Source organism: Tiliqua scincoides, chromosome 1 (assembly GCF_035046505.1).
Source record: "Tiliqua scincoides isolate rTilSci1 chromosome 1, rTilSci1.hap2, whole genome shotgun sequence".
Classification (NCBI taxonomy): Eukaryota; Metazoa; Chordata; class Lepidosauria; order Squamata; family Scincidae; genus Tiliqua; species Tiliqua scincoides.
The window spans coordinates 306851551-306867404 of NC_089821.1; the positions used below are offsets into that span (position 1 = coordinate 306851551).

At 48.8% G+C, this 15854-nt stretch overlaps 1 pseudogene; it reads left to right on the plus strand.

Moving 5' to 3' along the window:
• The first annotated feature begins 15535 nt into the window (after positions 1-15535).
• LOC136638366 (U4 spliceosomal RNA) lies at positions 15536-15649 on the plus strand (annotated as a pseudogene).
• Positions 15650-15854: the final 205 nt, after the last annotated feature.

Genomic DNA, 15854 nt, shown 5'->3' on the forward strand with positions numbered 1-15854 from the left:
AACCAGGGGGCATCCACTAAAATTGAGTGTTGGGAGAGTTAGGACAGACAAAACAAAATATTTCTTTACTCAGCGTGTAGTTGGTCTGTGGAACTCCTTGCCACAGCATGTGGTGATGGCATCTGGCCTAGATTCCTTTAAAACATAGCAAAGGCATCACAATGGCTGTAGAGTAAGTCCTAGTCCGATGGGCCTTCTAGTCCAATGCTTCTTCTGGATCAGGGTCTCCAAACGTTTTGGTATGAGAGCCACATAGTATATATTATGCATTTTTGAGGACTGAAATGAAAATTAATGAATAAAATTTAATCTAATAAATGTGTTTTACTTGGTTTTTTGGGGGGATGGGTAAACAACATGATTTAGTACAAAAGAGACACGAAGAAACAATGTCATGCTTTCAGTGAGAATAGTAGTTGCTGGGGCCAGATAAAATCTTGTGGCGGGCCAGATGTGGCGTCTTTGACATAGTTTGGAGACCCCGTTCTAGATGCCTAGACTTGGCTCACTTGTCCCACACACCGTGAGATACCTAATCGAAGGTCCAGATCTGAGGGACCCCCTTTCCAGATAGATCCATGAGGAAGGGCCCACCCATCCCTGAGGCTGACTGAGGCGATTCCCTCAGGCAGCAGGTTGGCAAGAGAGTGCCCACTTCCACCACCCGCTTGCCTTCACCGCTCCTCCTCCTCCTCCTGCCTGGATTAGAAAAGGAAGAAGTGGACAGAATGGAAGAGGAAGTGTGGAGAAGAACAGAGGGGAGGGTGGCCTAGACAGTGGTGTCACCAGGGTTCACCTCATCCGGTGCGGGATGCTAGTGTGTCACCGCCCATCTAGTGGGCGGGGCAACACCCAGGTGGTGGGCATGGTGATGTAAAATCACTCCTCCCCCACTGGTTTTTTGGCTGTACCTTTTGATAGAACAAAGATAGAACACATTCTGCATGAAATGATGTTTTGATTGATATATAACGTGCTGGTATTATTCCTACAAACTGTGATTTTATTTTGGTTACTAGTGGTTTCTCTCTCTCTCTCTCTCTCTCTCTCTCACACACACACACACACACACACACACACAGACCCCAGGGTGTCAACTGACTAATACCTTATTGCAGCAGTTCTCAAACTTTCAGCACCTGGACCCACTTTTTAAAATGACAATCTGTCCAGGACCCACCAGAAGTGATGTCATGGTGAAAGTGACATTATCAGGCAAATTAAACCAAATAAGTATAAATAATTAAAGAAAAACAAATAATTAAATAAGCAGAAGTCAGCCCTGTTCCACCAAGTGAATTTCCTCTGTAGCCTGCCTGCAATAACACCCCCTCCAAAACCAGTAAGGTTTCCGGCCCTACCCAGTGCCCAGTTCAGTTGAAGAACTTCTGTTCAAACCAGATCACTGTCCGGACCCAACTAACTTTGCAAGTCTCAAAAAGGTTGACCTCATCAGCTGAAGCCTCTGTTTTGATCCTTTTTAGTGGAGGGGGGCTGCCTTCTGGAGCATTTGTTGAGCTCCAGTTCCAGCAGGTCAGGACCATTCTGGTGGCTTCACATTCCCCTTTGCCTGACCTGACCACCAGCCAAGAGACGTTTGCTTACTCACGAGTAAACGCGACTGTGAGGCTTAATTTTCTTTCCATAGGGCTCAATGCATTCCTCTGCTTGGAGGGAGGGTCTTCCTTCTCAGGTGTTTGTGGGGGGCTGCATTCATTGGATCAGGACCATTCTGGTGGCTGCATATTCCCCTTTGCCTGACCTGACCACCAGCCAAGGGAAGCTTGCTTACTCACGAGTAAACGCAACCGTGAGGCTTAGTTTTCTTTCCATAGGGCTCAATGCATTCCTCTGCTTGGAGGGAGGGACTTCCTTCTCAGGTGTTTGTGGGGGGCTGCATTCATTGGATCAGGACCATTCTGGTGTCCTTGGATTTCTCTCAGCCTGCCCTTTCTGATGGACTAAGGCAAGTTCACCTACTCATGAGTAAACGCGCAATATGGTTCAGTTTCACTTTCCATAGCACTCCACCCCCTCTTCCTTCTCCAGTCCAGACCGTAAGAGGAGCAGAGGCTGGTACACCACAGAAGAGGCAGAACTTGGCGTCTGGCCTCAGATGCTGGGAGGTCTTGGGCAGTCCTGTAATGAGGAGTGGGTTTCTTTCTGAGCAAATGACATCAGAGCTATAATGATATTTATGGGGTTGGCTGTTCCCAGGGAAGGGACTGTCAGTTTACTTTGAATGGGGCTGCGCTTCCTCTGCAGGAACCAGTTCACAGCCTGGCAGTTCTTCTGGATTCACCACTGGTCTAGGATTGCCAGGTGGCTGTGGTGGCCAGGGAAGCCTCTGCCCAACTTCATCTGGTGCTTCAGTTGCAGCCATAACCGAGTCATTTGGACCTCGGCAAAATGGTCCGTGCCCTGATAACATCACCCCAGCTACTGCAATGCACTCTTTGTGGGGCTGCCCTTGAAGACTCCTTGGAAAGGCCGTTAGTGCAGAATGCAGTGGGCTGCGTGGTCTCTGGGGCTCTGCAGATCAGTGATGCTGGGCCTCTCCTCCTACTACTGTACTGACTGCCAGTTCATTTCCGGGCAGTGGCACCACTAGGTTTTGTGTAAACCTGTGCAGGAGGCTTTCGGTGCCCCTAATATTTGGGACCTGGAAATCTGAGGGATTGCTTTCTTCCCTACATACTGACCCATCCCATGAGGTCATCTGCAGGGACTCTCCTTTGTATGCCACCCTGACTGAGGATTGAGGGGCAGGAACTAGAGGTAGAGCCTTCTCTGTGGTGGCCCCAGAATGATGGAACTCCCTCCATTTTGAAGTCTGAGCCCTCCCTCTGCTTTCATTCAACTATCACTTTAAGGTTTGTGTGTTCGAGTCTGTGTGTCTGTTTCTGAGTTCCTGCCACTCTTTGCTGAGAGTTATGCACTTGTTGTCTTGTGGTGGTTTTGACTGCCTTTCATTGTGCTGTGTCTTCTTTTAATGCTGCTTTTACTGGAACTTAGTGCCCAATCAACCCTAATTTTCCCCTGCTGGTGCTGCTGTGCCAATGGGGTGTGCACAGCTTCCTGTGCTGGGTAGGCAGTCTCAGAGGCCTCCTCAAGGGATGGGAACATTTGTTCCCTTACCTCGGGGCTGCATTGCAGCTGCACCAGTGCTGGAAAGTTGGATAGGATTGGGCCCTTCATCTGCTGTTTTTATTTGAATTTACGCTGCTGTTTTGTTTTATCCTTCCTGCTGCTTTCGCTTTGTGTCATTTGAATGCACATTTCTTATCATCTATGCTTTATTTAATGAATTCCTTCCCACGTCTTTCCAGGTGAGGACACTTAAGGAGGCTTGCAATATTTAAAACAATGATCACCAATTAATAAAAACAAAAATAGTCAAAGCCCAGTCAAACAAAGAATTAACAGTTAAAAAGTTAATATTCCTGGTATTATGTTTTTGTTTGGCAGTTTAGGATTTATGCTGAAATTTACTATATGTTGTAAGCCGGCTGGGATGCCCTATTGTGCGGGAGGGGGGGGGGGTGTTGTTAAATGGAATTTGTTAAAATGAAATGGTCAAATGGATGAAGAAAAGGCACTGTGAAAGACTCTGAAAGAACAGGAAAGGATGCTCTATGCAGAATCTCCACTCCTTTCTCCAGTTCTCCTCCAATCTCTTTTTTTGTTGCCACAGGCTTTCATCCATACATCATGTGTGCATTAAATGGTGGATTCTGTTACAATCCTAAATGTCCTGAAGAAAATGTAAAGATCGGACTTTGTGGTGGAGGCGCTTCATGCTGCAGAACACGAAGCTACTGGTGAACAACCAGATGCTTGTAAGTACAAGTAGATCCATATCCAGTGGGCAGCGATTTTTACCACAGAATCTAATTATAATGAAACCTGCAGGCCCCGTTCAGGAGGGTCACCGTTTGAGGCCCTTCCCGGCATTTCCAATCCAATAATCCAACATGCAGAGCAGAGCCGGAACAAGAGCAGCTCTTCTTCCATCTGCCTTCTGCAGAATCTGAGGACTGTCAGCAGGTTCTCCACAGAGCACCAGTAACAGAGGTTCCAGGAGGCCTCTAAAGATGGATCCCCCACTAGCCCTGCTGGGGGTTCCAGTCGAGTAGCTGGAAGGGGGAAACCCAAAAGAAAAGCTGAAACAAAACTTCACTGGCGTTCCATTCCAGGAGGGTTGGCTTCATGTTCCATGGCCCACCCAGAACAGTGGTGATCCTGGACACTGTGCTGGTGAGGACCAAAACCGCAGAATGCCGCATCCCCAGTTGAGTGCCCTCCATCAGGGGCCTCAGAGGGCCACAGGAGGCTGCCTGTGGTCTTCACGACCCTCCAAAGGCCTTCTAAGGGCTCTGGAGGGCCATTAAGTGCACTTTCTGTTTTCAAGTGAAAATGAGAACTGATGTTTTAAGACTGATGTTTAAGAAAATATTTCTTTACTCAATGTGTGTTTGGTCTGTGGAACTCCTTGCCTCAGGATGTGGTGATGGCAACTGGCCTAGATACCTTTAAAAAGGGGATTGGACAAATTTCTGGAGGAAAAATCCATTATGGGGTACAAGCCATGATGTGTATGTGCAACCTCCTGATTTTAGAAATGGGCTATGTCAGAATGCCTGATGCAAGGGAGGGCACCAGGATGAGGTCTCTTGTTATCTGGTGTGCTCCCTGGGGCATTTGGTGGGCCGCTGTGAGATACAGGAAGCTGGACTAGATGGGCCTTTGGCCTGATCCAGTGGGGCTGTTCTTATGTTCTTAACTACAATTCCCAGGAAGCCTTGCAGGTCTCTTGTTATCTGGTGTGCTCCCTGGGGCATTTGGTGGGCCGCTGTGAGATACAGGAAGCTGGACTAGATGGGCCTATGGCCTGATCCAGTGGGGCTGTTCTTATGTTCTTATGTTTTTACCCTCTCAACAGCATCTAAGGACCTTAAAGTGAAAACCAGAACTGATGTTTTCAGGCCCACTGGAGGCCTCAGAAGGCCTTTGGGGGGCTGCAGAGGCCACGTGTCATGTTTTCAGTCCCCCAAAGGTGTCAGGGGAGGGGTAGGAACGCAGCAATGAGGCCGGCGGGGCAAGGGCGGCAGCGGTGGAGGGTGGGCCTCGCCACAGGCATGGCATCCAGGGCATTTGCACCCTTGCCCCCCTAGGTATTCCACTGACCCAGAGTGCAAATGTAAGCCCACCATGTGTACCCCAGATGCGTTATTAGGAGGAGTTTGACAACTGGGTCCTCCTCCGACCCCTTTCCTCCTGCTCTGGACAGCTGGTGGCTGCTCTCCTGACATGGCACATTCATGCTCTGCCAGGAGGAAGTGTGCCACTTGCGTAGCAGGAGCAAGGCCATGGCATGTTTTCTGTAAACTGAAGAATACGAAAGAATATAAGCATCTTTCTCAACAAAAGGACATCTCACCACAACTTTTTTCTTTCTGCTGCAGGTGGACGGACCAGTGACACTCAAGGAGTCCACCACTCAAAGCCTCCACAGTCTTGCAGATCTCTGGCTCCGGCTTCATTTGGGTCACATTTTGAGGCATTCAATGTGGGGAAAAGGATCAATAAAAGCAAGTTGACAGGCATCCTGGTCTCAGAAATGTGTGTTTGCATCTGGGAAAGAGACTCCTCTGCCTGATGAAAACAGAAATCTCCTTCAAACCAGAGCTTGTGGTTCTAGAAGGAAGGATCTTGGTGGAAGCAGAAGGCAGGGCTAATCCTTCACCCCAGTGGATACCAAACCCCAGCCTGTGGGCTGGATCCGACACCCATTGCAATCCTTCCCTCGGCTGTACAGATCTTACAGTTCCCCCACATACCCTCCTGTCCATGCCACCAGTCAGCCCCAAACTTCATGCCAGTCAGCTGTTTCCAGGTTCCATCACCCAGCAGGCTTTGTGCCTGGATTTCAGGGCAGATGTGGCTGGCCGGTGCAAGGTTTGGGGGCAATTGGTGGCACAGAGAGGAGACTCCTTGAAGGAATGGCAAACTCTGTCATGCCAGGGGAGGATTTTCCTGTGTTCCAGGCTGATTACACAGAAGACCAGCCTCAGTTTCCCCCTTGCATCAGGAGGAATTCACATGTCACTGAATTCAATAGCAAAGTCTAATGTTATTTTCACAGAGAATGATTTGGGAAGGAATTAATTAAATAAAGAATAGATGATAAGAAATGTGCATTCAAATGACACAAAGCGAAACAGCAGGAAGGATGAAATGAAACAGCAGCGTAAATGCAAATAAAAACAGCAGATGATGGGCCCGATCCTATCCAACTTTCCAGCACCGGTGCAGCTGCAATGCAGCCCCAAGGTAAGGGAACAAATGTTCCCATCCCTTGAGGAGGCCTCTGAGACTGCCTACCCAGCACAGGAAGCTGTGCACACCCCATTGGCACAGCAGCACCAGCAGGGGAAAATTAGGGTTGATTGGGCCCTAAGTTCCAGTAAAAGCAGCATTAAAAGAAGACACAGCACAATGAAAGGCAGTCAAAACCACCACAAGACAACAAGTGCAGAACTCTCAGCAAAGAGTGGCAGGAACTCAAAAACAGACACACAGACATGAACACACAAACATTAAAGTGAAAGTTGAATGAAAGCAGAGGGAGGGCTCAGACTTCAAAAGGGAGGGAGTCCCATTGTTCTGTGGCCACCACAGAGAAGGCTCTACCTCTAGTTCCCGCCCCTCAATCCTCGGTCAGGGCGGCATACAAAGGAGAGTCCCTGCAGATGACCTCATGGGATGGGTCAGGATGTAGGGAAGAAAGCAATCTCTCAGATTTCCAGGTCCCAAATATTAGGGGCACCAAAAGCCTCCTGCACAGGTTTACACAAAACCTAGTGGTGCCACTGCCCGGAAATGAACTGGCAGTCAGTACAGTAATAGGAGGAGAGGCCCAGCATCACTGATCTGCACAGCCCCAGAGACCACGCAGCCCACTGCATTCTGCACTAATGGCCTTTCCAAGGAGTCTTCAAGGGTAGCCCCACAAAGAGTACATTGCAGTAGCTGGGGTGATGTTATCAGGTCACGGACCATTTTGCCCACATCCAAATGACTCGGTTATGGCTGCAGCTGAAGCACCAGATGCAGTTGGGCAGAGGCTTCCCTGGCCACCACAGCCACCTGGCAATCCCAGAGCCGTGGTGAATTGGATTCTCAGCATAACTCCTGCGGAATGGAGGAACTAGATGAATGAATGATGAGGCCGAGCCAGGTGCTGCTCAGTGCTCCTGCTGCAACTTGCCTGCCAGCTGCTGTGCCTTGCATGCTCCCCTCTTCAGGGTCTCCAGGTTCTTGAATGAGGAGGTGGGTGCAGGTGATGCATTTCCCTGAAGGTCCATCACTTGCTGGAAACAGCTGCCTCCCTGCAGTCTGCCAGCGAGAGAGCCAGCCGTCTGACCCCACTCCTCATTCGCAGGGCTCCTTCAGCTCAGCAGGGATCGTGGTGCGCATTGGGAGGGCTCCCAGCATGCTCCTTATTTCCTGCTTTGTTTAAAGAAGCCTTCTTGCAAGCTGCCCTCCGTTCACTTCTTCACACCATGCAGATTTCATTCACCTCCATTCGGTTCCCCCTTCGTCACTCCTTTTCCAAGCTGAAAAACTGCACATGCAGTCCCCACATGCAGTAGGAAGGAAAGTGGCCCAGCCCTCTCGGAGCATTTGGCTTGCACTCTGTTGAGTCTTTCCCAGCTCTGCAAAGTCCCCCTGTAAAAACCTTTGGGTCAGCAGTTTGGGTTAGAACGCTGCCTCCCTTCTGAGTAGACTTGCCTAGGATTGGCCCAATCTTAATCAAAGCATGCGCCGGCAGAACATGCATTGCGCTGACACAGGCACAGAGAGTGGGATTGGGCTCTGAACAGGAGGCATCTCTGGGTTCTGTGTCTTGTTTATAAATCATCTGACGGTTTCAGGCATGCTGTCAGGGGTCAGCTAGCTTGAGCGTCGCCTGAGGACCTATTTAACCAGGCCAACCCCTGAACCCTCAGTACCAGTGGTAAGACCAGTACCCAGTGAACCACTGCAAGGGAGGGTTGTGCCATGGGCAACTCCGTGCAGCGCCTCACCTGAGTGCACCCGGTGAATTGAGACTGACATTCATGGATGGCAATGCACCAAGCTCCTCCCACCTCACTCAAACCCCAGGCTCACAAGCACAAGTGCACTGTCTTTGTTGCAGCAAAGTTTATTTTGTGGGTCTCTGCCTGTTGATCAAGAATCTGAGGTAGCGTTTCAAGCTATTGCTGAAGCGGAAGATGTGGAGTCTTCAAGCAGAGATCTGGGTCCTCCAGCACTGATTGCTTAGAAGTACGACACCTGATGTGTGCTGGGTAACTGTAATGGAAGATCAGAAGATCATCAGGTGGATGATGTGGTGTTGACAGCGATTCCATGTTTTGACAGCTGGTTGACAGCTCTGGGAAGGGCAGGGCTGGCTCCACAGCTGTAATCAATCAAGGCCAATGGACTCTGATGGACACCTGAGCTTCATTTGACCTTAATGGGACTTTGAATGGACATGGACTGAAGAGATGGCTCAGCTGACCCTAATTTGGACTTAACAAGGTAGCTCACAGCTGAGCTGCATTTTGGAGTATGAGACATCCAAGGATAAAAGTCAGCTTCAGAAGGACTAAAGGAACCGGGAGAGCAGGATGCTGACCCAGCCAGAAGCGGGACGCTGACCCAGAGGGAAACCCGTACCCTGACCCAGAGGGAGACGCTACCTGACCCGGAGGGAACCTGTTGCGAGCTGCATTGTGCCCAGGCCGCTCCGGAACCGCTCCAGTCTGCTGCTGGAGCTCCGTCAACGGCTTGGCACGGCAGACAGCTGCACAGCTGTTGTTGTTTCTGTGCCTCAAGGCCGAAGCACTATCACCCCCGGTGACAAGGAAGACTCAGAGGTAGAAGTTCTCCACCACACTCCTCCTTTACTTATGTACAGATATTTACAAAGTCCAAGTAGTACAAACGGTACACGATTCACTCTTCCAACCAATGTAGCCTCCGGCTCACAATACTCTGCTTCTCCCACACTCTTGCTTGCCTCTGCTGGACATTTATATTTCCTGCAGCCAATCACATCATTGGGAATACTTCACAGTCATGCTGACTGTGCAGCTGCTGCCACACACACACACACTCACATGAGATCACCTGATGCAATATCACCAGATATTGCATCAGCATGGAGCTCCCAGGATGCAGTGCACTCCTGGTTTGGCCAAGGCTTCAGGACTGTTACTGTGCAGCCAGTAAATTACCTGTCAGGTCTGGGGTTCAACCCGTGACGCCCCTCCTAATTTCTGGCTGTGCAGTTCATTTACATTCATAATTACATTTTCCTCCAGCAAGGCAACATTTTCATTACAGTGGGTACATTTCAGTATTTCATTTACATACATTTTCTCACAGCATGTTACACACATTAGTTTACGTTTTCTTTCCCAGGGCATGCAATGCAATCCTTTACACTTCACAATTCCTTTAGGTGTTTTTACATTACATACTGTGACACAATTTGCACCATCATAACCTTACCTTTCAGGAGGCATTCCCTTATTTGCCCTTTTTGAACGCCTCGGTATTTCTGGTTTGCTTGCTTCCTCAGAGTCTGGCTCTAATTTTGGCATTTTCAGGGTTAAATCTTCCCTTTCCCTTTGCTCAGCACTCGGCCCCTCCAGCCTGCTCTTATCTTTCTGCTTTGGCAATAAGAGGCAATATTACAGTGCTTTGCTCTGGTTCTCTGGCCGAGAGTCTGCTCCACCCCTCGCACTCATTAAACACAGCTGATTGGGAAATGGTTAATTTACAATTTCTGTCACAGAAACGGTAAGCTTTTGAGCCAGTGTCATAGCCCAGAAATGTCAGCTTTTCCGTTTCACTCCCAGCTTTCTGTCCCTTGGGGTTTTGGACCCAGGCAGACACACCGAAAGTACGGACGTGTTTTAGGGAAGGGGGTTTCCCGTATAAAGCCTCATACGGTGTCTTGTCAATTCCAGACGTCCACAGACGGTTTATTAAATAGTTTGCGGTCTGCATGGCCTCAGCCCAATAACATCTGCGTCTGACAACAATGCATTCATTTTCGTTTGCAATAACCCATTGCGTCTTTCCACCATCCCATTTTCTGCAGGCACTCCCCTATTTGTTAGCCTGTGGCATATGCCTTTTGCTTTTAGCCAATTTTCCAATTCTGAACACGTGAATTCAGTGCCTCGGTCGGTCTGCAATTCCCCAACCTTACGGGCATACTTTCGTTCCACGAACTTTACCCACTCATGTATGCGCTGACAGATGTCAGATTTGCCTTTGAGTGGTAAACATTAACTGAATCTGGAATGGTGATCAATTAAAATCAGCGCGTATTTTGCACCTCCCACGGACGTATCTAGTGGGCCTATCAAGTCGTCTGAGATCAATTGAAAAGTTCTGTCAGTCTGCCTGTCACTCTTTTTTCTGACAGGACATGCCTTCGACTTGACCTTTTTACAAGTCTGGCAATCCAGGTACTTTTGGCATTCCTCCAATTTTATGCCACTGGCGTTCTGCACCGTTCTTTCCAGAACAGCATAGGACAGATGCCCTAGTCTCCTGTGCCAAACGTGACAGCAACTGTCATGTTCTGCCTCATTCTTGCAGAGGTTTGTGGCTCCTTTAAATTGAGTACTATCAAGCACATAAAGGCCACCTCTATCTGTGCCTTGTGCACAGATCTCATCACCTTTTGTGATTACACATTTCCCTTTTGCAAATGTTACACAGTACCCCTCTCTGTTCAGAACTGCGACACTCAATAAATTATGCTTGAGCTGAGGTACACACAAAACATTACTCACAGACCCATCAAATCCCGGCACTGTAACTGTCCCCTCCCCCTGAACTGGGGAGTTGAGTCCGTTCGCTAAGTTCACTGCAGCCTTTGTAGTTGGTTTGAGGAATGTAAATAGTTCTTTCTCGCAGGCCACATGCTGGCTGGCTCCGCTGTCTAGCAGCCACTCGTGCTTGCTCTCCTGCTCCACCAGCTGAACGCTGGACACGTTGGAGCTCTTGACGCCCCTCCTCCACCTGGTATCTTTTCTCCCTGCAAAGCGATCTTTCAGGGAGGGACACTCACGTCGCAGGTGCTGTGTGGATCTGCAGGCATAGCAACGCTGCACAACAAACACTCCAGGGCTCTCTCCATTGCCCTGGACAGCTGCTTTAATTGGGACATCCTCCCTCGCTGTAGATGCTTTGGCAGTCAGCCCACGCTCCCGGCGGTTATCAGCTCTCTTCATTTCTTCCTCCATCAGCCTGCCAGTCAGGTAGGAAAGAGTGAGCTGCCGCTCCGGGAGGGCTTCCAAGGTTGTTGCCATCGTGTCATACGATTCATCAAGGGAGGAAAGAATTATAAATACTTGCTGCAATTCCGCAATCTGGAGCCCACGTTCCTCTAGATCGGCGCAAAGCTGCCTCATGGCACGGAGATGCTCAGTCATGCTCATGCCAGGTTCCAAGCGCTTACGGTACAGCCGTCTCGTCAGGCTGACCTTCGACACGGCCGAGTCAGACACATACACCGCATGGAGTGCATTCCAGCACTGGTGCGCTGACTCCAAGCCGCGTACATGGAGAAGCTGAGAGTCCTCCAGACCCAAAATGATTGTGGCCAGGGCTTTCTCATTCGCTGTGGTCATTTCAGGGCTTTCATCCAACTGTGCAGTCCAAACAACATGCCACAGTGACTCTTTCACGAGTAGGGCTTTCATTTTCACAGCCCAACCCCTGTAATTGTGCTCATTTAGCCTTGTGAGTGGATATCCTTGGACTACTGCCATCATGCAGTTCTGTACAAAGGTCTCTGAGACAAATGACGCTCAGCAGACTCATCGGGGTGTTTTGGCTAGGGCAAAACTTGGCACAGCAAACTTAAATCAAATAGCTGTGCTCCGAGCTCATAACCTGTTGCGTGCTGGGCCCATAATCTGTTGCGAGCTGCGTTGTGCCCAGGCCGCTCCGGAACCGCTCCAGTCTGCTGCTGGAGCTCCGTCAACAGCTTGGCACGGCAGACAGCTGCACAGCTGTTGTTGTTTCTGCGCCTCAAGGCCGAAGCACTATCACCCCCGGCGACAAGGAAGACTCAGAGGCAGAAGTTCTCCACCACACTCCTCCTTTACTTATGTACAGATATTTACAAAGTCCAAGTAGTACAAATGATACACGATCCACTCTCCAACCAACGTAGCCTCCAGCTCACAATGCTCTGCTTCTCCCACACTCTTGCTTGCCTCTGCTGGACATTTATATTTCCTGCAGCCAATCACATCATTGGGAATACTTCACAGTCATGCTGACTGTGCAGCTGCTGCCACACACACACACACTCACATGAGATCACCTGATGCAATATCACCAGATATTGCATCAGCATGGAGCTCCCAGGATGCTGTGCACTCCTGGTTTGGCCAAGGCTTCAGGCCTGTTACTGTGCAGCCAGTAAATTACCTGTCAGGTCTGGGGTTCAACCCGTGACAGAACCAGACCAAGAGGGCTACCTGACCCAGACCTACAGGAGAAGGGGATTGCCAGGACTCTGCTGGAGGACACAGAAGACTGGGAAGATTGGACTGTGCTTTGGAGACCAGATTGAATTGGAGGCTTCAGACCTTTACCCACTGAGTTAAGTGGAGTTTTGGAGAGGGAAAACCTCTGGACAAGAGGACTTGCAGGGAGTGTCTGTGTTCATAGCAATAAATTTGGGTAGTTGCTATAGATAAGGAGTTCTGCGTTCATTCCTTTGCACACCACAATGGTTGTTCTAGAGATAAAGAAGGTGTTAATTAGCCAAAAAGCGGGCATTAGAAGGGAGTTGAGATATTTGGACGGGACAAATTCGCGTAGTCGGCAGGATTCGAAAAGTAGGATAGGACAGTAACTTGCTGTCTGGAGCTTCCACAAAGAGCATTGTGTCAGCAGGCACGGTGGATGTGAATGGAATCTGAATCCCTACGAAGGAGTGTATAGGGGCTCAGGGACCCAGCTGCAAGACTACAGCTGCTGCAGATGCAGGTTTTGGTAGGCACAGGACACTTTCCATTCTAGTGTGAGCCTAAATATGATGGTGCTAAATTTCTGCAAGATTTCTTTATTTAAAAGATCTTAGAGAGACTAGAGATTGTGTTTGCTTTTCTGTATTACTGTATCTTGCTGCCGATGCCACATGGGTAGTTAGTCTGTTCCAGGTAAGATGGTGGAATGCCTCATCAAAGATTGAATCTTACAACACGCAGGGAGCAATCCTAACCCCTTACGTCAGTGCTTTCCAGCGCTGATATAAGGGCAGTGTAGCTCTAAGGTAAGGGAACAAAAATTCCCTTACTTTGAGGAGGCCTCTGTGAGTGCCACCCAACTGCAGGATGCAGCGCATGTCCCATTGACACCCCTATGCCAGTGCTGGGATGAACAATAGATGAACAATAGATGAACAATAGATGAACAAGCCTTACTAAGGGAGAATCAGCATGGCTTCCATAAGTCTTGCCTCACAAAGCATTTAAAGTTCTTTGAAAAGGTCAACAGGCATGTGGATGTGAGAGAAACCATGGACATATATATCTGGACTTCCATATATATCTGGACATATATATCTGGACATATATATCTGGACTTCCAGAAGGCATTTGACATGGTCCCTCACCAAAGGCTACTGAAAAAACTCCACAGTCAAGGAATTAGAGGGCAAGTCCTCTCATGAATTGAGAACTGGTTGAGGACTAGGAGAATGGGTATCAATGGGCAGTTTTCACAATGGAGAGAGGTGAAAAGCGGTGTGCCCCAAGGATCTGTCCTGGGACTGGTGCTTTTCAACCTGTTCATAAATGACCTGGAGACAGGGGTGAGCAGTGAGGTGGCTAAGTTTGCAGGCGACACCAAACTTTTCCGAGTGGTGAAGACCAGAAGCGATTGTGAGGAGCTCCAGAAGGATCTCTCCAAACGGTCAGAATGGCAGCAAAATGGCAGATGCGCTTCAGTGTCAGTAAGTGTAAAGTCATGCACATTGGGGCAAAAAATCAAAAGTTCACATATAGGCTGATGGGTTCTGAGCTGTCTGTGACAGATCAGGAGAGAGATCTTGGGGTCCTTGTGGACAGATCAATGAAAGTGTTGACCCAATGTGCGGCAGCAGTGGAGAGGGCTAATTCCATGCTTGGGAACATTAGAAAAGGTATTGAGAACAAAACAGCTAATATGATAATGCCATTGTTCAAATCGATGGTAAGGCCACATCTGGAGTATTGCATTCAGTACTGGGCGCCACATTTCAAAAAGGACACAGTGGAAATGGAAAAGGTGCAAAAGAGAGTGACTAAGATTATTGCTGGGCTGGGGTACCTTCCTTATGAGGAAAGGCTACGGTGTTTGGGCTTCTTCAACCTAGAAAAGAGGCGCCTGAGGGGGGGACATGATTGAGACATACAAAATTATGCATGAGAAGGATAAAGTGGATAGAGAGATGCTCTTTTCCCTCTCACATAACACCAGAACCAGGGACATCTACTAAAATTGAGTGTTGGGAGAGTTAGGACAGAGAAAAGAAAAATTTATCCAGCATGTGGAACTCTTTCCACAGGAAGTAGTGATGGCATCTTGCCTGGGTGCCTTTAAGAGGAGATTGGACAAATTTCTGGAGGAGAAGTTCATTACAGGTTAACAAGTCATAGTAGGTATGTGCAGGCTCTTGGTTTTAGAGGCAAGCTGCCTCTGATTGCCAGATGCAGGAGAGGGCACTAGGATGCAGGTCGTGTCTGTTGTCTTGTGCGCTCCCTGAAGCATTTGGTGGGCAACTGTGGGATATAGGAAACTGTACTAGATGAGCCTTTGACCTGATCCAGCAGGGCTTTTCTTAAGTTCTTATGAAATACTGGACATGATGTACAGGGTTTCAGGCCAGCTGCTTTGTTATTTATTATTATTTATCTGCTCGATATGTGCACCGCCTTTCTCCCCAGAGGGTACCCAAGGCAGCTAACAACAGCAAGATACATAAAATATAATACAAAAAAGTCTATAAAAAAGAAATAAAGCTATAAAATAGACAAATGAAGCCTCTTTCAAAGGACAATATCCCATCTTTTTGGATTCCAGAATCTTGCAGAGGGGCTACATTCTTAGGGGTCTACCAATCATTTCATCAAGCTGTGAAATCAAACCTCATTCTGATAACACGATCCTGTGGTTAAATTAGAGGTGTCACGTTGAGGAGAGACCGGCTCATACACATCCATCTCCTGGCCTGCCCTTCTTGGGGCTCCAAGCCGAATGTGCATGTCCGTTCTATCCACATCCCAATTCACAGATGGGGACCATCTGAAACACCCAAACCTCTTGGGGTTTACATAAAATGCTATCAGTGGTGTAGCTAGAGGGAGTGCAAAGCACTAGGTTTTGCAGGCACCTGAACATGCCCTGAAAACAGTCCCTCCCCCTTTTCCTTCCAGGCCGCCAGAGCAAAACAGAGGCCTTCTGAGCCAGCTTTGCACAGGGACAGTATTGTAGCCAATGAGGTTAATCCGAGGCGCGATTATAGCGAGTTGAACACTTTTCCCAATGCCCTGCCGTGAGGACTTGAAAACTAGTGGTTTAAAGCATGGGCTGTTTTAGGGTCACGCCTGTAACTAAGGCCCTCTGGGACTCTCTTTCTAGGACTCTGGCTTTATTGGCTGCAAATTACAACTGGTGGGGCTGGATCCCCCAGTCGTCCCCTGATCCTCCTGAGTCTCTTCACCCCGTGATTGTCTTGGTCCCTGGATGGCTCTGAATGTGGTTGTGGATGCTGTGTGGACGCTCAC